The sequence below is a fragment of the Hyperolius riggenbachi genome, chromosome 1 (assembly GCF_040937935.1).
Source record: "Hyperolius riggenbachi isolate aHypRig1 chromosome 1, aHypRig1.pri, whole genome shotgun sequence".
NCBI classification, from domain to species: Eukaryota; Metazoa; Chordata; class Amphibia; order Anura; family Hyperoliidae; genus Hyperolius; species Hyperolius riggenbachi.
The window spans coordinates 533,629,636-533,651,941 of record NC_090646.1 but is presented as its reverse complement, the minus strand read 5'-3'; the positions used below and the strand labels follow the sequence as shown (position 1 = coordinate 533,651,941).

Genomic DNA, 22,306 nt, shown 5'->3' with positions numbered 1-22,306 from the left:
TAACAGTGATATTTACTATGAAGTATTAATCACATTTGTGAAGGTTATCAGTGATGTAATATTTCCATTTCCCCTTAGTGCCAATTTTTTTAGCACCCTATCAACCCTAAAATTGTAGATGCATCATTTTCCTTTATAGAGAATCATTGGCACTATAACACCTGTAAAACCTGATTTACTATTACTGAAGACTGAATGTATTACATTTCTTTTAATATTTTGGTGCTTTACAACTCTTCCCTCAGGGCAAATTACAAATCGTGTTAATGGTTTGCTGTGCATTAAGTCCACTGCTGATATGCTATAGTACACTAGAGAGAGTAATGCCTGCTTTAACAGATACATAGTACAGCACACAGATTCATATATTAGTCATGAAATGGTATTACTAACAGGTTTGGTTCATGCATTAATAAAGTCACAGAGAAAAATGTATTTCAGATAGAATCACTCAGCAAGGACCATGAACCCAATGTACCCAATGTAAAATAGAATGCAGGCTGGTTTCTTTTTCATTTTAGGTAGTTTATAGAAAGATTCAAACTTCTATCAGGTGTCAGTGGCCGTCTGCATTCCTTTGGGGAGATGTCCCCTAATTTCATGTTCTTGCTTTGTGATAGTTGGTGAAAGGCAAAGAGTGAAAGGAATTCAACAATGGGACAAGAAAAGGAGTAGACGTATCTCAATGGAGATATTAGTTGTTGAGATTACTGTCAAATGGAGAATTTCCCATAACTTCATGTCATGTCTGTGAAGGACATCAAAGGAAACGTTCCTAAAAGGAACACAGAAATCAGAAAGAAACCCAACAGAGATTATGGCCTCAGCCCACCCTGACAAAAAACTAAAATAAATGTTTGGCGGAAATTCCACTTTTAATTTAAAACCTATGCATGTAAAGTTTGTTCCCTCTTTCAGTGGAAAAAGCAAGGAACGTTTCAAGGCCATAGTTAGTATTAAATACCTTACACCCAGTGCCTAGGGCTGCAGGGTAAGAGAGGGCAGTACCAAAGTCTTGCTTAAGCAGCTCTGGACTCTCTGCAGCTCTTCTCCCCATACAAATGTCTCATTTTTTTGCAAGCTCTTGATTGGAACATAATTGATAATCTATTTCTAAAATCACAATAAAAGGATCTGACTAATAAAAAGCGTCCTTGCAACATATTACCTTGCATAGCAGATTAAGGAACAGGAGGCCTCCCGTAAAGCCTTATCTTGGGGAAGGAAAGTAGATGTGAGGATCCTTCTTAGCTGATTGCTTCTACTGTATGGGAGATCAGAGGTAGGAAGAGGATGAGCACCCTGCAGATATCTGGTTTACTCAATTTAAGTGTAAAGGCAAGTGACAATCATAAACTGAGAAATGTATGAAGTACATGACCGTAAGACACTTGCTAACCTTCTCCCAGCAACCAGTGTGTGCCCTCTTTCCCCTCCTCCCCCTTTCTATATATGCATTGCGCCATAGCCGTAAGAAAGATAGGTTGTAAATAACTAAACAGGAAGTGCCCTACAGCCAGACACATTATTCATTTGATTTTAAAAAGACGATGGGGATTATACCCTTAAACCTAGTAAAACTGCCATGTGTAAATAGTGCACAGTAGTTTTCCGCAAGTAATGTAGCGCTCATTGTGCACATAGTGCAACTCGTGTTATGCGCACAATGGCCCTTATGCAATTCACCTTATCACCTGGGTTTTCTTATAGGTGATAATTTTATACTTGTCAATAAAATGCCTTTTAAGCCACCAGATAGCAAGAAAATAATTTTGACAGTCCTTGGTACTTTTCAGTTGAAAAGTTATTTTAAATTGAAGATGAAAAATTATCTCCTAGTAGAAAATTCAGGTGAAAAGTGAATTGCATATGGCCTATTGTGTGCATTGCTTCTGCAATACATGTTACACCATTTTATGTTGTTTGCATATGCCATGCTCTCTCTGTGCACAGTGATTTTACTAGGAAATACTAAATCAACTAAATTCTCAAATATGCCTAGTAAGTTAAAAGTATTTACAGATATGATGAGTGATAACATTTTCCAGCTGTTTCTTTTCTTTTTTTTTAAGTCTGTAAGCTTTTACATTTGTGTTCAAAGTATCCGACTGAATGTAAAGGGGAACTCTGCATTGATCTTCCTCCGTGTATATGAGAATGACTGTTGGGCAGTTCCCTTGTACACTTTCAACTGTCATTTTTAAACTGCTGGTTTGAAAATGAAGCAAGGAAAATAACTGGTTGCTGGGAGAAACCTGGGCAAATACATTCCACAGAATTACAAAGAACTGAAGTCAAAGCAAAAGTCTTGTTAAACTAGTAGAGTTATATGTTGGATGTCACTGATGTGGAAACAGAATTGCCAAAATTGAAATCAAGGTCAGAACTCCACAAAAAGTATTCATATAGGATGCACAAAAAAGTTTAAATCTCACATATGATATTGTAAAGCTAAGTTAGTTGTCTATGCTTGGTACAATAGCAAAAAATGTGTAGCACAAATGCCGTGCCGTGTATCATGTGACAATCTTGGTTATGTCATATGTTACCTAGTACACTGTGGTGGATGCAGTATCATTGTAGGGAATAGGGTGGGGGACTTTTTCAATGTTAGTATGAATATATTGGTCTATAGTGGTTCAAACAGCACGGTGTCGCTAGTACCTGATTGGTGTTTCATGGTGTAAAGATGACCACCACTGAGGCTTCAATAAGACAGTTAACGTTTGTTACACTTTTGACTTTAAAGTTATGGCACTGACTTTGTGGGCTTGAAAAATGTTTCCAATATTAGCAGTCCACAGCATCTATTTACAATGGGATTCAATGTGTACAGTCCCTGGTTTGAATCCCAGGGCATTCTAAATAATAATAATGGTTAATTTATCTGGCAGGAAATTGGTGCTACAGGCATGCGTTTTGCCATTGTAACCAACATAGTGGATTGATTTTAGATAAACTGATTGTATTTAATGTGTGATTTGAACTGTTCTAGTGATTTAACCACTTCCCAACCACAGGTTATTTCCCCTTAAAAACCAGTGCAATTTTCACATTTCACACTCCTCCCATTCATCCATCAATAACTTAATCACTACTTATCACACCTAAATGATCTATATAATTTTTTTGTGGGACAAACTAGGCTTTCATTGGGTGGTACTTTTTGCTAAAAAATATTTTATTTCCTATACATTATAAAGGGAATAGTTTTTCTCAGATTTTAGCAATTAAAGTTTGAAAAAAAAGTGCTACTAAAGATAAAACCCGCACAATATATTTGCCCATTTTTCCTGGTTATTACATTTGAATTATGCCCTAGTACAATGTATGATTACAGTATTTTATTTGGGAATAAAGATGTATTTTTCGATTTTTTTTGTTTGTCTACACTCTATCAAAAATTACAAGCCCTTATTTGCAAAAATAATCATAATATACTGCCATGACATACATATTCAAAAAAGCTGAGTCCCTATTTATGTATTTTCTTTTAAATGCTTTCACATTGCTTTTTTTTAACAAGTGTTTTATTTTGGTAACTATATTAATATATGTTTAACTTAATTTTACTTTTTTGTCCACTAAATGTCTTTACACTTTATTCTGTGTACTTATAACAGTACACAGGAAGTGAGTGTGTGTTCACTTTCATTTTGTGAATGATCTCTCCCTTCTAGCTGAAGCTAGTGATCATTCGTTCACAGGCACTTTGATTGGCTTTTGGAAAACATGTTTCTATGCACTGATCAGTGGATGGTGACATGGGCGAACTCACGTGGGGATGAAAACAAGGAACTGCGGATAAATATGCCCCTGATCCCAAAGTGAACCAATCAGGGGTGTTGTGTCTATGTGTATATATATATATATATATATATATATATATATATATATATGTATATATATATATATATATATATATATATATATATATATATATATGTATATAATGTACCAAGGATCCGGAACTGGTTAATACATGTGGAATCTAACCTCTTCCCAACCACCTGATGCTGATAGATTTCGGGAAGGTGGCAGCCCCAGGACCACCTACCGCAGTAAGATGTCAAGTCCTGGGGCGGGGTTTTACAGGGGATCTCATGCGCCGCTATTAGACTGTTAGACGCCGTCTATTTACATTGTACAGCACTGCAAACTACTGCAGTGCTGTACTGGGGACAATCGTGTCACTTGGCTGTCCCCTAGAGAGGCTCAGATCACAATCCACACTCATAGGCTGATGCCTATGAGAGAGGATCACCTTGCTTGGCTGGCGGGGGGGGGGGGGGGGGAGGAGGGAGGGGAGTAATGAAAATAAAAAAGAGAAATTTATTTAAAAAAGAAACACAAATAAAAAAAATAAACAAACATTACACCATCGATCAGAGCCCACCAACAGAAAGCTCTGTTGGTGGGCAGAAAAGGGGTGTGGATTCACTTGTGTGCTAATTGATATGGCTCTGTAGCAAGCTATTAAAGCTACAGAGCACTAAATTGTAAAAAAAAAAAATAACCTGGTCACTAGGGGGGTGTAAGCCTCTGGTCCTGAACTGGTTACAAAAGGCTACATAACATTACATATGAATACTTTTTCTTTAATGCCAGTTTTCATTTAGATATTGGTAACTCTGTTTCCAAGTTTGTAGCACACCACCAATTAACCCTACTAGCTTAGAAGGATCTTTGCCTCACTTTCAGTTTTGGGGGCTTTTATTATAGGGGTTTGTAAGGGCGTTACTGCTTTGTACACTTCAGATCAGCTTAAAGGACACCAGAAGTAAAAGGAATATGAAGACTGCTATATTTATTTCTTTGTAATCAATACCAGTTGCCTTGCAGTCCTGCTCATCCTTTATGCATCAGTAGTGTCTGAATCACACACCTGAATTAAGCATGCAGCAAAGCCAGTCATCTGACCTGCATGTTTCTTTATGGTCTATGACTAAAAGTATTAGAAGCAGAGGATCAGCAGGACAGCCAGGCAATTTGCATTGTTTAAAATGAAATAAATATGGCAGCCTCCATATCCCTTTAACTTAAAGAGACACTGTAACATCAAAAAACGCCCCTGGGGGGTACTCACCTCGGTTGGGGGAAGCCTCGGGATCCTAATGAGGCTTTCCACGCCGTCCTCTGTCCCACGGGGGTCTCGCTGCAGCCCTCCGAACAGCCGCCGACAGACCCGACTGTGAATTCAATATTTACCTTTGCTGGCTCCAGCGGGGGCGCTGTGGCTGCTTTCGGTTTCGAAATAGACGTAAATACCCGATCTCAGTCGGGTCCGCTCTACTGCACAGGCGCTGGAGACTTGCTCCTGCGCAGTAGAGCGGACCCGATCGCGATCGGGTATTTCCGCCTACTTCGGAGCCGACAGCCGTCAGAGCGCCTGCGCAAGAGCCGGGAATGTAAATAATGACGTCATCTTGTACAGAGTGCCGCAGCGAGACCCCCGAGGGACGGAGGACGGCGTGGGAAGCCTCATTAGGATCCTGAGGCTTCCCCCACCCGAGGTGAGTACCCCCCAGGGGACGTTTTGACGTTACAGATTCTCTTTAAGGTGTCATTTAAAACCAGGCCTATTTTACAATTTATTTTTTGTGGTATAAATATTTTCCACACATGAGGTGCTGGGCTAAAAATAAGGAACAGTTTTACACATCTCTGAAAGAGGTGCCCCAGGATATATTATGCTCTATGGGCTTGATTCACAAAGTGGTGCTAACCTACTTAGCACGTCTAAAGTCTTTAGGCGCGCTAACCAGGGTGCTAAGTAGGTTAGCACCGGTTTTCTCAATTGAGAAATCCGGTGCTAACCTACTTAGCACCCTGGTTAGCATGTCTAAAGACTTTAGACGTGCTAAGTAGGTTAGCACCGCTTTGTGAATCAAGCCCTATATGTACTATTCAGGCTTGTAAAATAAAATCTGACAGTCCTTCACCTCAACTGCAGTGTCCTGCTACCTCTTAACAGATCAAATAGTCAGAGAAACTAGCAATGGTTCTGCTATGCTCTGTGGAAAGTAAATACAGCTGTGGAAAGTAAATAGAGAGACAACACACACTGACCCTTCCTGTGACCAAACTGAGGAATCACATTCCTTGAATGTGAATTTAAAAGCTTACAAACTACAACAAAAGAAGACAGAGAGCTGGAAAATCTTATTACTGTATTATTTTTATATTTGAACATGCATTTACCTTTCAGAGGACAATTTTGATATGGTGTCACAGAGCCTTGCACAAGTGAACAAACTCTGATCTGTGAGAGTATCAAAATGTATGTGTAAAGAAATAACTAAATTGCAAGCATATTAAGTACAGTAGATAGAAAAACAAAGTTTTGTAAAAGTAATACCTTTTAATGGCTAATTGATAGAATTAAGTTAAAAAAATGTTTTTGCTATTAAATTGCAAGCCGAATTTGCTGAGCGGTAACCCCTGCCTCCCCAAAACTCATAGTGTGGTACCTGCTTAATAATAACTTAATAGTCAGCTACCTGCTCCTGGCGCATGTGTCTCCTCCACTCACTTCCTGGATGGTTTTGTGCAGCCAGCCAATCACCATGTGGGCACTGAAGCTGCATGGTGATTGGCTGGCTGCACAGAGTGCACAGCACTTGAAAACTAACCAGGATGTGAGTGAGGTAATGAATGCTATGCATAGCAATGTACAGGACCAGGCCCCCTAGTCCCCGCCTCCCGGAGGCATCACCAACACAGATCTCTGCAGAGGGCCCGGTCCAGCATAGTTACACTCCTGTTACAGAGGCAGATCAGCACCTTTAAGGAATGGAGTACATTTGTTTTTTCACTTGAAAAGATTTCACAAAAGAAGGTTTTAGGTTCTCTTATTCTTTAACATTACATAAGTGTGTAGGAGGGTTGGGCTCAAACAACAGACAGTGATGGAAATTCTTGCAAAGCACTATGGAGGAATTTACAATGAATTGTCAAAGGAATATTATTTCCTGTTTCCCACTGTATCTGAAATTAAGTCATTGCTATTGTTTTGGGCGATTATCAACAATGTTGGCTACACTGACTGTCAGACAAGGAAGAAAATGTCTATTTTTATAAACACAGAAGGAAAGAAAGTAAAATATGAAATCAGCTGCAGGAAACTTTCTTATATCTTCCCAAATGTATAATGAGACAAAAGCGGAGAACCAATAGCCTCTTACGGTGTAGTACAGAATGTAGCTGTAAGTCCAAAATTACACAGCAATACTCACTCATGCCTGAGAGACAACCAAACACTGTGCAGGTGTGAATTACAACCCTGTTTCACACTCGAGTGTCACTGCGCCCCAGGGAAGGAAAAGGGGCAAGTAACATACCCCCCTGACCACCACCAAGGTGGGTGACTGAAGAAGGAGTCTCCAACAATAGTAATATATTTAAACACAGTTTTAAAATGGAGGAGAGGTGGTTGCTTACCTCCTGCAAGAAACAAGCATACACTCACTAAAATAGATATTTTGACACAAGCAACAACACATTTTGCACGTCAAGCCTCATCAGGTCAAGTAACAGTGTCAAATGATGTGCTATATCCAGCAGAGCCTCCCTCCCGCCCCCCCCCCCCCCCCTAAAATAAATAAATAAACATGGAGCAGCATAGGTGTGGACTTTGAATTTTTTAATCCTGTTGATCTGGGCTTCCTCCAGGCACCCCAGTTTCCTCCCACAGCCCCCCCCCCCCCCCCAAAGAAAAAAAAACAATTGGCCTCAAAATTTACCTTAAAGTGGATCTGAGATGAACTTTTACTCATTGCATAATTGTGTTCCTTTTATATAGTTTATAGGGCATTCCTCAAGCCAAATACTTTTTTTTTGTTTGAATACTCTTATTCCCTATAAACTAAACGAGCCTCGCCCACAGCTTCTTCAGTGCCTTGGCACTCTCAGACCCATGTAGCAAAGGCTTATGGGAGCTCAGTCTGGGCAGGAGGAGGTGTTACTAGCCAGAGATTTCAGAGGCAGAGGGGAGGAGGGAGGAGGAGAGGGGAGTGAAGTTTTTATAGGCTGAGGGCTGGAGGTGCAGATCAGCTTGCCTGTGTATAATGATCACAAGCAGAACATGGCTGCCCTCATTGTATCACAGGAATAAATAATGATATACTGTTGAAGCTGTTTGCAGCTAGATTTGCTGTGTAAACTATCTAAACTTTAGATAAGATATACAGATAAGTTACTTGTTATAGTTAGTTTTTCATCTCGGATCCGCTTTAAACTATGGTAGGGATTAGATTGTGAGGGCTAGTAAGGGACATGACTAAGTATTCTCCAAATCGCTTTGAAAAATATAAGTGCTATAAAAATACATAGTTATACATAATAACAATAGTAATAATCATGCCTAGTATGCACAGGTTGTTAATTGTGTGTAAAATGGCCCTGTTAGTGAACAAAAGTATACCTCCCTGCTTAACAGTGATAATTCTTGGCCATATTTATCATCAGAATAGAGATTTAAGCAGTGCAAAATCTATTCATGCAGCATGCTTTCCAGAATCGGTTTAGATTTCTTGCTGTACATGTTCAAAATCTGAAGCTGCAGTGTGTTGCATCAGTTGTTACTTAGGCCTCAATTCACAGAGCATTATCAAACGTTTATCAAACACTTTATCAAACGTTTAGTGAGATTTTACCCATGTGGTAAATTATCAAACGTTTGATAAAGTGTTTGATAAACGTTTGGTAATGCTCCGTGAATTGAGGCCTTAGTATAGAGCACCCCAACAGTGGATTTTAAATATAAAAATGGAGCAGATTCGCATTATAAGCAATCACAGTTCTTGTTTCACCTGAAAGCTAAATCCTGATTGGAGATACCTTTGCCCATTTCATCAGTTTTTAAATTTTCTTTCTTGGTGCTTATTTGCAATGTAGCCACCCTCCTAAAGCAGGTGTAGTATGCGAAAGTTTAAAAATGGTTGTGTTTAGCAATTTCACCATCTCCTGCCGAAAAGACCCTTTTTAGGTAGACCCCGATGCATATGACTTTTTTTCTTTTGTCAGAAATCTTGCCAGCAATTCTCTATAAAAGGTTTTGAAAAGGTACTAGACTGTACTTTTTTATAACTTTGTTTTTTAATATGTGCAAACATGTTATTGATCATTGTCTTTTGAGACTCTCAATGCTTGTCTCTGTAGAGCCATTCTTGTTTTTTAATATGTATTATTTAAAATGATTGGTTACTTGCTGGTCTGGTAACTTATGCAAAAGTATTCAGTTTTTTCTTCTGTTAATTTTATAAAATATTGCATTTCTTCAAGATCATTGCACTTTTTGTGTCTGTAGCATATTTATTTAGCACAATAAAACTTCTATATAGCCCCAAAAGTGAAGCCATACAGTACAATGGGTTCTTTCTTACACAGAAAAGGAGGACAAAGTTCTAGATGGAAATCGGGGAGAAAAATGCAAAGGCATGCTAACTACATAGGACACCTCCTGAGAGTGGGGAAAAACTATGATCTATATGTATATGTGTGTCTCTATGTACAATGTATACACTGTATACCTGATTGCTATAAATATGGATAGTCCGCAGATAAATGAACACTCCCCTAGGTAAAGAACACTTCTATTAGCCCAGACCATGTCTAATGCTGAGCATACACGGCTTGATTTTGCTGGCTCAATTCCGCAGGCAATTCTCTTATCTTCAGCTCATTTTTCATATCTTTTTCCATTGTGTTCAATGAGGAATCGGGCTGCGAAACGATCGGGAGGGTGATCGGACATCTCAAAAATTATCTACCGAGCCATCTAAATGGGTCAGAATCGAGCCATGTATTCCCAGCATTATGCACTCATACCCACCCTGTACACTTGAAGTTAACGCCAGGCAAACACAAAAAAATACCAAGATATGCTGTTTGAGTGATATAGGAGTGTGTGCTGTTCTCTTCTGACCTCAGTTACTGTAGCTAGAGATTACAGTACCAGTCGAAGGCTTTCAGTGCAGGTTGTCACCATCCGTCCCAGGACCACGAGTACATATTGAACCACCACTGCTTGAAGTAGGCACCAGGTGACACAGATAGTTAAAATATTGGTAATGTAATATTGCCAAAATTTTATCATAGACTTATCCAGCCGCTATTCTCATACTAATCCCCCTTCCTGATACCTAATACCCCCCCCCCCTCCTAGTGCCTAACACTAACCCCCCTCCTCATCCCTACACTAACTTCCGGCACCGATATAACTGAAATTAAAGTAGCCGATTGGCTATTGAGACCAGTGATCGATCTACAAATAGCCAATCGGCTACTCAAAGTACCCCCTATCTTATCCATACTTATAGCTAAGGGAGCACTGTGTGTGCAAATCACCAACTGGGCACCCATTTGCTGGCACTTGCATCGACATCATGAGACACCTGACACAGTGGGCACCCAAACAACCTAATTTGCAGAACCACCCCATCTGTTAGTAGCGTCGGGATGAAGTTCCTGCAGGGTACCAGATATCCTTTTTTGCTTTGGTTATTTAAGAAAAAGTGAGAGGTACAGTATATGAAATCTGCCATCTTAATATTTTGTAAAAAAAACAAAAACAACTGTCTGGGTATGATATTGATCTTCTGCCTTTAGTTGTTTGAAACAAACACCTGAAAAGAAGCATGCAGCTGATGGTGTGAGGCTGGAGTCAAACAATCTGATTTTTTCTGGATCAATGTCTCAAAGAGTATAAATGGAGAGAATCAGCAATACAACTACGTTTTTGTAATGCAATAAATAGGATAGCCTCCATGTCCAGTGTCAAATTAAAGCAGACCATAAATGCATCAATTTTTATGGCGGGAGAGCGTCAGTAGATCGATGGCCTATAGTGTTGCACTATATCGAACTGTGCAACTCTGCGGTTCCACAGATTTTCAATACATATTATAGAGAAATAGGAAAAGTAACCGCTTTAAACTCTTCTACTCTGGTTGTCAATTTGGCTGTGTTCATATGGATGTTGTAAAGGGAGTTAAATGTGAGCACTTTAGAACTCTATTAAACGTTAACATGTTATAACCCAGAGCTTGCAGCAGGGCCCGGACTGGATCCTCCAGCACCCAAGGCTTAGACACCAAAGTGTTCCCTCCCTTCCCCAGCCATAAAACATTGACTTCTTGATTAGGCTGAGATTGAGACATGCCACTAGTACCCCAAAACCCTCACCCCTACTTTATTATCTCAGCTGGCTCTCCCCACTGCAGTTTCTCCCCCTTCCTTATAGGACAAAGAGGCATGCATGTTCCCTATTCAAATTTAACCCCCCTCAATCATACCTAGATTCCAGAAGCAGCGTCTTCCATTGAGTCCCTTCTTCTTCTCCTTGTTTCTAGCACAGCTTTTATAGTGTGCATAACAGTAGCAAGAGAGCGCTGATGGATAGAAATGCTACCATATACAAATCAGTAAAAATTGTTTCAGGTGACATATATCACCCTGTGTTTATTGCTTAGGTAAAGGCAAGAGGAGCGGCTATGCTGACACTAGGTAGGTGGATGAGGGATAAAGCCTCATATATGTGCTAAACAGAACACAGCTGAGGCAACCTTTCAGGGTTGACTTGGCCAAGAGTCCAGCATGTGTACAGGTGTTCCCGATCCAGCACACTGGAGCTATGAATAACAGCCACCTCTGAAACACATACAGTAGTTCTCCTTATTACGGTTCTGCTAAAAGCCGCTCCATTATGCACTGCTCCATTGTATATCCTCCCCTCCCAATGGCAACAGTGCCCCTCATTCAAGTATTCCATGAACAACATGCAGTGTTATCCACAGGATCAAGTTCTGTTCTGATGGATGTTCAAGTCAAATCTGACAGGAATCTATCTGATGTGTGCCACACAGTAGAAACAGATTTCCAATAGATTTCAGAATTAAATCTATTGGAAATCTATCTAAATGCATTATTGGACTGTTAGATCCAATGCAACTCTATCTGTCATGGATCTGCTACCAGCAGCAGATCAACCTAGATTTTCCATCCTGTCAGGTAGATCAAATCCATCAAAATCCATCAAAAATGGTCGCAAATCGATCAATAGATTTGATAGAATTTCTGTTTGAGGCGATCGATGGCTGAATTCGACCAGTGTATGGGCCCCTTTAGCCAGGCTCCAGCTGCCTGTGGTCTCATACTGGGCTTGCCCATTGTGGGGTGATTGTAATCTCCTGAAGATCTGGGAAAAAGGTCACATTAGGGAGAGTTGTCCTGACTGACAGTACTGCAGGTGGTGGTGGTGGTGGTGGTGGGTGGGGGGGGGGCTGAGAGGAGTATTCTGGACATGCAAATGGGCTCTTCTAAGCCCCTGAAGACTGGTCACTAACTGGTGGACCTGGGCTCAGGTTTCCTGCAGTATGCCACAGTCACTCAGCAGCCTCTGGCTGGTACAGCTTTGCACAACCAATAGGGAGCGGCTTAGAGCTAAGACTAGCTCCAACACAGCAGCATTCCTACACACCCATGCCACACTTTGAGCTTTCACATCTGCACTTGATTGGTAGTGTAAATGTTTCCTTTCCAGCTTATAAAAGCAGGTAAGCTGCTAACTGATGAGTGGTCATCCCACAAATTAAGATGCTTTGTTCAAGGAAGGAGTGCTGGTGTCCAGAGAGGAATCCTGTGCCAAAACACTTCATGGCCGAATTTAACCACTTCACAAATCACCACTTAGCTCCACTAGCTCCACCAAAATGCCTGCAGCAGGATTTTCAACTAAGACAGACAGGTCTACTTTAGCATAAACTGGCTTTACTGAGAAGAATGGGTTAAACGTTATCTGTCTATTTGGCTAGAGGTGTGAAGCATCTGAGAATGCCAGGAATTACCTTCAGTATGGATTTACAGAGTAACCAGTGGCATCATCAAAGCCACTAGGATTTTTGTAGAAAGAGGGAACCCAAAAGCCACCACTGTGAAAGCATTATAGAGTATACTGTTTATTTGTTAAGGCAAAAGGTATTTGTAAGTATTCACCTGCACATGAACAGTGTATATGCAAATCGCTACTTAATGTTCCTGAAAATCCAGGTGTACATCCAGAACTGTTGGTTTATAAACACATCTATAGCTTATATTGACTTGCATAATCCAAATTACAGACCACTGTTTCAAGCTGTTTTGTCCTCCATCAGTCATGCTAGGGATTGGATATGGCCCTATAAAGAAAGCTCATAAGAATGGTGTTACAAGGTTCCATGTTAAGCTGTAAAGAACCAGAACCAACCAGAGTTGTGTAATTGCCCTAAAGAAACCCCAAACCCTCCTACTGAAAAAATACAAAATTGTACAATTTACCTTTATGCAACAAAATATTTGTTTTACCTTCACAGGAACAAAAATCAATTCACACCGTATTTCACTTCAGTGCAGTGTGTGGGAAAGGCAAATCATTCCTGTATGCTCCTCAAAATCAAGTATACCTTCAGGATGCTCATAAGCACACCTTTTGATTTTACAGAAGCATATAATCCAACTTGCAGATGGGTGCTTAAAGCTGTTTGACCATTAAATGTACAAGGCAGGGATTGTATATGGGTCTATTGCCACGCGTTTCCTTGTGTATCCTTTAACACCACTCATCATAAACCTCTGTAAATTGGTTTGTATGGTTAAGTAAAATGTATATGCTACACCTATGCTATAAGAGTTTTCTAGATGTACATCTGGCTTTCAGGGACAGAAGTGATTTGCATGATTTATAGTTAAAGGCATTATAGATGTTGCTTTTTGCTCATATGAAGATGATGTCCATTAATGACTTCTGTTTTTACCAAATGTGAAAAAAAATGCAAAGAGCAGTGCCAGTGCTCGCTAGCTAAAGTAAACCTGTAAGTTTATAAAAGGAAAAGTCTAATACTTACCTTGGGAGAGGGACGTTTCTGGATCCTTCAGAGCCTTCCCCAGTTCCCACCACCTCATTGTTTCAGTGTTGTGTCCTCTTGAAGCTGCACTGCCCCTGCGCAGTAGCACAACTAGTTTGGTCTTTGGTGGAAAAACCTGAGCCCAATCGGGTCCATGCTACTGCACAGGTGCAGATGACTCACACACGCTCAGTAGCATGGACTTGCTCAGGCTTTGGCCCTCATACTACTTATGAAGGTGGCAGTGCTGGAACAGGTCAGTGGAGGAGGACAGGGGAAGTCTTTGGATTATTCAGAAGCTTTCCACTATTAAGGTTAGTACCCGTTTGGGGCACTTTTTTTTTCCTACAGGTACATTTTAAGTACTGCCCAATAACTCTTCTGGCCTCTTGCCATTGTATGCTTTTCATACTTCTATTGATTTCAGAAAAAATACTCTGTAGTCTGATATGCAAAAAAGCCCAACACTGACTGCTTCAATGCGAAGCAGTCACCCCTTTTGCAAATGATTTGTTCCAATAGAGCTAAATCCTACACAGAATGAATTAAAACCATCTTAGCGGTATGGACGAGCTCAGCTCGTCCATCACCGCCGATGGCTGCCGCTCAGGCCCTGCTGGGCCGATTTTGCTCAAATAAAGAGCAGCACACGCAACCGGCACTTTGCCAGCCGCGTGTGCTGCCCGATCGCCGCCGCTCTGCGGCGATCCGCCGCGAGCAGCGGCGAAAGAGGGTCCCCCCAGCCGCCTGAGCCCTGCGCAGCCGGAACAAATAGTTCCGGCCAGCGCTAAGGGCTGGATCGGAGGCGGCTGACGTCAGGACGTCGGCTGACGTCCATGACGTCACTCCGCTCGTCGCCATGGCGACAGGAGAAGCCAAAAACGGAAGGCTGCTCATTGCGGCCTTCCGTGTTACTTCTGGCTGCCGGAGGCGATCGGAAGAACGCCTCCGGAGCGCCATCTAGTGGGCTTTCATGCAGCCAACTTTCAGTTGGCTGCATGAAATAGTTTTTTTTTTATTTAAAAAAAACCCTCCCGCAGCCGCCCTGGCGATCTTAATAGAACGCCAGGGTGGTTAAAGCTTTTGCCTCTAATATTTAACATGAATAGTAGGAAAATGGTTACACAGCTACTTAGACATTATTTGTACATTGTCATTTTAGAACACGTGGGTATTGATAGTGTTCCTTTAAGTGAATGTAATTATTCTATGAAAACAATTGTGCCTGAAGAAAAACGTTGTTGTGATAACAATTTAAGCCTTATCCTAAAGTTCCTACTAACACTATGAACTCAACAAGACAGGAGTGACAGAGCAATTTTTTAAGATTCCTTTATGGACTATCATTGTTCTTAGAACAACTGAATCTATCAGGTGAAGAATGCTTGGCTTTACTTAAAATGGCATATATTAGAGGTTGGAAAGTGATAAAAGGTTATTATTTCTTGCCCCCTGTGACTGTTGGCACCTGTTTATATGAGTGTTTCAAAACTGCTTCACTTTAAATTATTAGATCAAGGGAAAAATAAACACCACTGAAAAGAGTATGCATTGTCATTGCAATAGCATGGAACACGTATTCTATATTTATCACAAAGTATCTAACCTCTAAGATTGTCTTTTTTTCAATCACCTAATTTTCTCAGTTTCAAACTGCCTTTAAGGCTTTACTATCAGCTCACGTTGATGTGGTCACTGCGAAGCATGTGGCTTAGTTTTTTGAAAACCAGGAATTCCTGAAGACTGGAACATTTTCAAGAGAAAATGGTTATCAGTTGTAGCTCAGCTGGTGTCATATACTTGTCCTTGTTCTCTTTTTAACTAGGGAAAAGCAGTCTGCCAACTAATACCCTACATGGTAAGTGCAAGAAAAGCATAAAGGTTTTAGGACCTATTACCACTAAGTCCAAATCTGGAACGAATCTGCCGCATTTCCCCGCAAGGCGAGAGGGGTGGGGAAAGGTGCCTATATTTATTATGGGCTTGCCATCTGGATCGCACTGTAGTGCGAATCTGGACAGCATACTGCAGATTTTTGCAGCATGCACCCAAATCCCTTAGTGATTCATGCTGTGGCTGTGAATCGGAAACGGCTCTTTGTGGAAATTGGCCCTTATGGATTATTATTTTTATGAGGCCTACATCAGGTTAAATGTTTGCAAATAAGTACAATAATAATAAGTACATGGTCCATGTGATGAAAGCCTTAAAGGAAACCTGAGCTGAAAAAAAAAGAATTTATCTGTACCTTGGGCTTTCTACAGCCCCCTTTAGGCCATTGGCTCCCTCGCGGTCCTCTAGGACTGCACCAATCCCACGCTGGAGGGCCCATTACATCTGAAAAGTCTTGCTTCACCGCACATGCGCAACCCACGCACACGCCCCTGCCATGCTCCCCTGGCTTGAAACGTTCCACACCTGTGCAGTATAGGTGCAGAAAGCTTCTGGCAATGGGAATGTGAAGGGGCGCACACGAGGCCAGACTGCGCACACGCCATCTGAAGATGACTTGTGGATTTACTGGGCTAGCTAGCGGAGGATCGAGGCAGCCCAGGAGGATGGTGGGGGAGCCAGCAGCCTGAAGGGAGCTGGACGAAGCCCCTGGTAAGTATAAATGTTGTTGTTTTTTTCCTATCTCAGGTGCCCTTTTAGTAGTTGTGTATATATATATATATATAGATATATATATGTATATGTATGTATATATATGTATATGTATGTATATATATGTATATGTATGTATATATATGTATATGTATGTATATATATGTATATATATGTATATATATATATATATATATATAAAAGGCAATGGTGTTGTTGTTTGGAATGCAACCCTGTGACTCTCTCCGCATGTAATGGCGCTGAACTGCAATGAACAGCATTATCCAGGTTTCAGAATAAGGAAACCCAGATTGGAATGCTGCAAATGTACCTCTTTTTTGTGTACCTCTTTTTTGGTGGGTCCCGTGCCTGCAGGGGAGAATGGGGGAAGACTCTTAAGATCCAGAGGCACCCTCCTCTAGGGGAACTTTTTTCACTTCAGGTTCCCTTTAAGAACATGAAATAGTGAAACGGTTGAACTCACATTTAAAATAAATAACTAAATTTTTTATATTAGTTATATTTAAAGTGCAATCCCTGTGAGGCTTCCAACCCACCCTAGCAAAGTTTCTTCAGCGTTGTTAATGATTTACTGTTTACTCTGATTACATTTCTCATCCAGAACATAGATGTGATAAATCAAACCCATGGGTAAATTTATTTTAAATAGCTCTTTAAAAGCTGCTTTACCAGAAAAAAATTAAATAAAATGAGATAAATAAAACATACACTGGCTAGACAAGAATAATAATCACAAAGCAGTTATAACAGCTTGAGACATGTTCTCACATCAGGTCAGCGAAGCAGACAGGAACTATAATGAACAATGAAACAGTTATGAAGTCATGATGCTGCAAGGTCACTAAAGACTTTGTAAGTGAAAAGTTCAATTAATTCAGTAATTCTATCAATTCAAAAATGAAAACTTGGCATTTGCGGTGAGTCTTAACTCCCTTGCAGAGAACAGAATAAAATAAGGTATCGTGGGCTTCTTCTCTAAACCTCGAATCCATTGGATATCATTAGGCTGTATTAGCTAAACAGCTCAATGACCTAGTGGATACAGTAGTGAGCAATGTTGCTATTTTTGCAGATGATACAAAATTGTGCAGAATCATCAACTCTAAGGAAGATAGTGTTATATTGCAACAGGATCTGGATAGGATGGCTATATGGGCACATACATGGCAGATGAAATTCAATGTTGACAAATGTAAAGTCATGCATTTTGGTCGTACCAATGGTCTAACACCATACAAAATAAATGGGATACAGTTGGGGACATCAAACTTGGAGAAGGACTTAGGAGTACTCATCGACAACAAGTTAAATAATCGTACTCAATGCCAAGCCGCTGCAGCTAAAGCTAACAAAATTTTGGGATGCATTAAAAGGGAAATAAAAACTCGAGATGCTAGCATAATATTGCCCCTGTTTAACTCTCTAGTAAGGCCACATCTGGAATATGGAATTCAGTTCTGGGCACCACATTACAAAAAAGATATTGCAGTTCTAGAGCAGGTGCAGAGACGAGCAACAAAATTGATACGTGGGATGGAAGGTCTCACTTACCAAGAAAGGTTAGATAAACTGGGTTTATTTAGGCTAGAGAAAAGACGCCTTAGAGGAGATCTAATTAACATGTATAAATACATCAGAGGGCAATATAATAGCTTGGCGGATGAGCTTTTTGTCCCTAGGCCTTCTCAAAGGACTAGAGGACATGATCTGCGCATGGAGGAAAAACGTTTTAGCCATTTATTTAGGAAAGGGTTCTTTACAGTAAGAGTGATTAAGATGTGGAATGCATTGCCACAGGAAGTCGTTATGGCAAACTCTATACCTGCATTTAAAGGGGGCTTAGATGCTTTCCTTGCGTTGAATGACATCCATGGCTACAATTACTAGGTAATGCCAATGATGTTGATCCAGGGATTTTATCTGATTGCCATCTGGAGTCGGGAAGGAATTTTTACCTTGTAAGGGTTTTTTCGCCTTCCTCTGGATCAACAGGGATATGTGAGGGAGCAGGCTGGAGTTGTACTTTGTACTGGTTGAACTCGATGGACGTATGTCTTTTTTCAACCAAAGTAACTATGTAACTATGTAACTATGTAACTATGTAGCTCAGTGCTTTCTTTGAAGTAGATCAACAATTTAAAGAGTTTTTTTTATACTAGCTGGAAAATGAACACTAAATATTTGGGCCGCTCATCTATTGGCTTCACAGGATGGATGCTGGTGCAGAAATGTTCTTCGTAAATTTGACCTGATGGACTTATTTATTTATTTTTTTACTTTAAAAACTCTGAGCCAAAGGAAAATAATGCCAGATCTGAGAGAACAGCCTTTTGCTATCCTAAAATAATACGAATGGTTTCAGTACTTTTTTATGTGCAACCAAAAAAGAAAGTTAAAAATTGTACTCAACACTATCACTAGGGATGCTCATTCCGCAGCAATGTAATTTCGCATTTCCAATCGGAAATTGCATTTCCGCATTGGAATGTGGAAATCGGTAATACAAGTGCGGTAGGCGGATTTTCGGAAATCGTGGAAATTTTCGCCGACTTGAACACCAATTTGCTCAAAAACTATAAGGTCTTTATGAAATAAGCCCTGAAAATGTGGTGTCTCTGGGCCTTATGGGGGCTTTGCTATTAACCACTTGATGACCCAGCCTTTAGACCCCCTTAAGGACCAGCGCTGTTTTAGCTGATCTGTGCTAGGTGGGTTGTGCAGCCCCCAGCACAGATCAAACACCAGGCAGAGCGACCAGATCGCCCCCCTTTTTTCCCCACTAGGGGGGTGATGTGCTGGGGGGGTCTGATCGCTCCTGCCTGCTTGGGTGTTGCGGGGGGGCACCTATAAGCCCCCCTCCACGGCGAAATTCCCCCCCTCCCTCTCCTCCCTCCCTTCCCCGGAGATCCGAGGCTGCACAGGAACGGATCTGTCCTGTGCAGCCTCTAACAGTCTCCTGCCTGTCATGTGACAGCGATCCCCGGCCGCTGATTGGCCGGGGATCGCTGATCTGGTACAACGCTGCTACTGTTAGCAGCGTTGTACAAATGTAAACAAAGCGGATTATTTCCGCTTGTGTTTACACTTAGCCTGCGAGCCGCGATCGGCCCGCAGGCTATTCACGGAGCCCCCCGCTGTGAATTGACAGGAAGTAGCCGCTCGCGCGAGCGGCTGCTTCCTGATTAATTAGCCTGCTGCCGGCGACGCAGAACTGTGTCGCTGGTCCTGCAGCTGCCACTTTGCCGACGCGCGTTATGAGTGCGCGGTCGGCAAGTGGTTAACCACTAAAGTCGGCAGATTTATACTGTAATGTAAAATGCAGAAAATCTGCATTATCTGATATGCAGTAATTTTAGGATAATCAGAAGACTCAGAATGAATAAACCAATCAGAGAATGGGGATTTAGGGGGAAATTCCCGCATTCTCTGATTGGTTTATTCATTCTGAGTCTTCTGATTGGCTTAAAATTACAGACTACATTACAGTAAAAATCCGTTGACTTTAGCGGTTCATAGCAAACCCCCATGAGTCCTAGAAACACCAAATTTTCAGGGTTTATTAAACAGAATCTTGTGAACAAGATGAAAAAAAAGTTTTCAAAAAGACCTTATAGTTTTTGAGAAAATCGATGCTAAATTCGGCAGACATTTTCGCGATTTCTGGCGGAAATCTGCATTAGAATGCGGAAATTGGTACTGGAAAGCGGAACAGGTAGCGGTAATCGGCAATGGCGGAATGCGGATTTTCAGCGGAATCGGAAATTGGCATTTCCAATCATCATCCCTAACTATCACAGTTGTATTGTTGCATAATATCTGTGCCTAACAGGTCTTTACCATATTACAGTATTTCTTATAGTTATAGTAGATACAGTGTGTGAGTGGATATTTTAGAAGTTAGTAACGTGTGGCTGAATTATCTATTAGGCAACATTGAAAAATGCCTACAACATCTAGTATTTAAGGCTATTTCCTAGAGGGACCATCATTAAAGGATACATGAGTTGAAAGGAAGTACTGCAATTGTACTTACTTGGAGCTTCCTACAGCCTCTAGAAGTCTTTGTGTTCCTCACCGCAGTTCCCTTGTCACCCAGTGTTCTGGTGTCCCCTCTGTAGTGGTGACATCGGAACTGTGGCGAGCGACTGCGACTTCTAGGGGCGGGAGGAAGCCACAGGTGAGTAAAGCTGCAGTACTTTATTTCAACTCATGCATCCTTTAAGGTAGTAAGTGTTCTCAAGAGCTTCCTATACATAACTAGTGAGTGCAGTCACAGGCCACTATGACTGCAGGCATTGCTACTACCTTTTTAGTCGTTATGCCCCTATATCTGTCCTCTCCTCAGATATTTTACTTAGTATCTATTATTCCTCATTGTACCACCCACCTATTTCATTGTTTACCACAATCTCTCTATCCAGTTAAGAAACAGCAGCATAACGGATACAGATAGAAGGGATTTAAATGGAAGAGAAACTCTGCTTCACAGGTTGAAATTTTAAAAGGTCCAATCTTTATTTGCAAAACAATGGACAGCAGCACATGAATAGCTCACACATATTGGATCAGGTGTAGCTCAATAGTCATAGCTAAAATACAAAATGTTCTTATGCTAATATATAGGACAGGTGAGGAAAACTCACCATGGGTGTCACACCTGTTTTAAAGAGACAAGCACATATATAAATTAAAATCACATATCAATGATGAAATTTAAAGGACTACTGAAGCAAGAGGAATATGGAGGCTGCCATATTTATTTCATTTTAAACAATACCAGTTGTCTGGCTATCCTGATGATCCTCTGCCTCAAATGCTTTTACCCATAGACTCTGAACAAGCATGCAGATTAGATGTTTCTGAGTAGGACTGCCAGGCAACTGGTATTGTTTAACCACTTGAGGACCATAGGCTTAACCACCTTAGCGGTATGGACGAGCTCAGCTCGTCCATTACCGCCAGAGGGTGCCGCTCAGGCCCTGCTGGGCCGATTTTGATCAAATAAAGAGCAGCACACGCAGCCGGCACTTTGCCAGCCGCGTGTGCTGCCCGATCGCTGCCGCTCTGCGGCGATCCGCCGCGAGCAGCGGCGAAAGAGGGTCCCCCCAGCCGCCTGAGCCCTGCGCAGCCGGAACAAATAGTTCCGGCCAGCGCTAAGGGCTGGATCGGAGGCGGCTGACGTCAGGACGTCGGCTGACGTCCATGACGTCACTCCGCTCGTCGCCATGGCGACAGGAGAAGCCAAACACGGAAGGCTGCTCATTGCGGCCTTCCGTGTTACTTTTGGCCGCCGGAGGCGATCAGAAGAACGCCTCCAGAGCGCCATCTAGTGGGCTTTCATGCAGCCAACTTTCAGTTGGCTGCATGAAATAGTTTTTTTTTTTATTTAAAAAAAAACCCTCATGCAGCCGCCCTGGCGATCTTAATAGAACGCCAGGGTGGTTAAGCACCCCTAGTGACCAGGCTATTTTTTACAATTTAGTGCTCTGCAGCTTTAATAGCTTGCTGCAGAGCCATATAACTTAGCACACAAATGAATCCCTGCCTTTTCTGCCCACCAACAGAGCTTTCTGTTGGTGCGCTTTTATCGCTGCTGCAGGTTTTTGTTTTTTTATTAATGTATTTCTTATTTTTTTTCTTTCTCCCCTCCCTTTCTACCCCCGATGGCCAATAAGGGCATCAGCCTATGAGAGGGGATCATGATGGGAGCCTCTAGGGGACAGCCGAGTGATAGGGCTGTCCCCAATACAGCGCTGCAGTAGATCGCAGTGCTGTACAATGTAAATAGACGGCGATCGCCT

At 41.4% G+C, this 22,306-nt stretch overlaps 1 long non-coding RNA gene across 2 annotated transcripts in view; it reads right to left on the bottom strand.

The window, feature by feature from the left end:
* LOC137525515 (uncharacterized) overlaps nt 1-6,265 on the bottom strand; it is a 37,952-nt gene extending 31,687 nt beyond the window's left edge. Inside the window, exons 1-2 of one of the 2 annotated variants that reach the window (XR_011022931.1) lie at nt 6,202-6,265; nt 1,169-1,264 (exon numbers count right to left, since the gene is read on the bottom strand). This is a non-coding gene — a long non-coding RNA (uncharacterized lncRNA). Of the gene's footprint in view, nt 1-1,168; nt 1,265-2,020; nt 2,149-6,201 lie in introns of those variants that run through there. The other variant, XR_011022929.1, reaches the window with a different exon arrangement.
* Nucleotides 6,266-22,306: the final 16,041 nt, after the last annotated feature.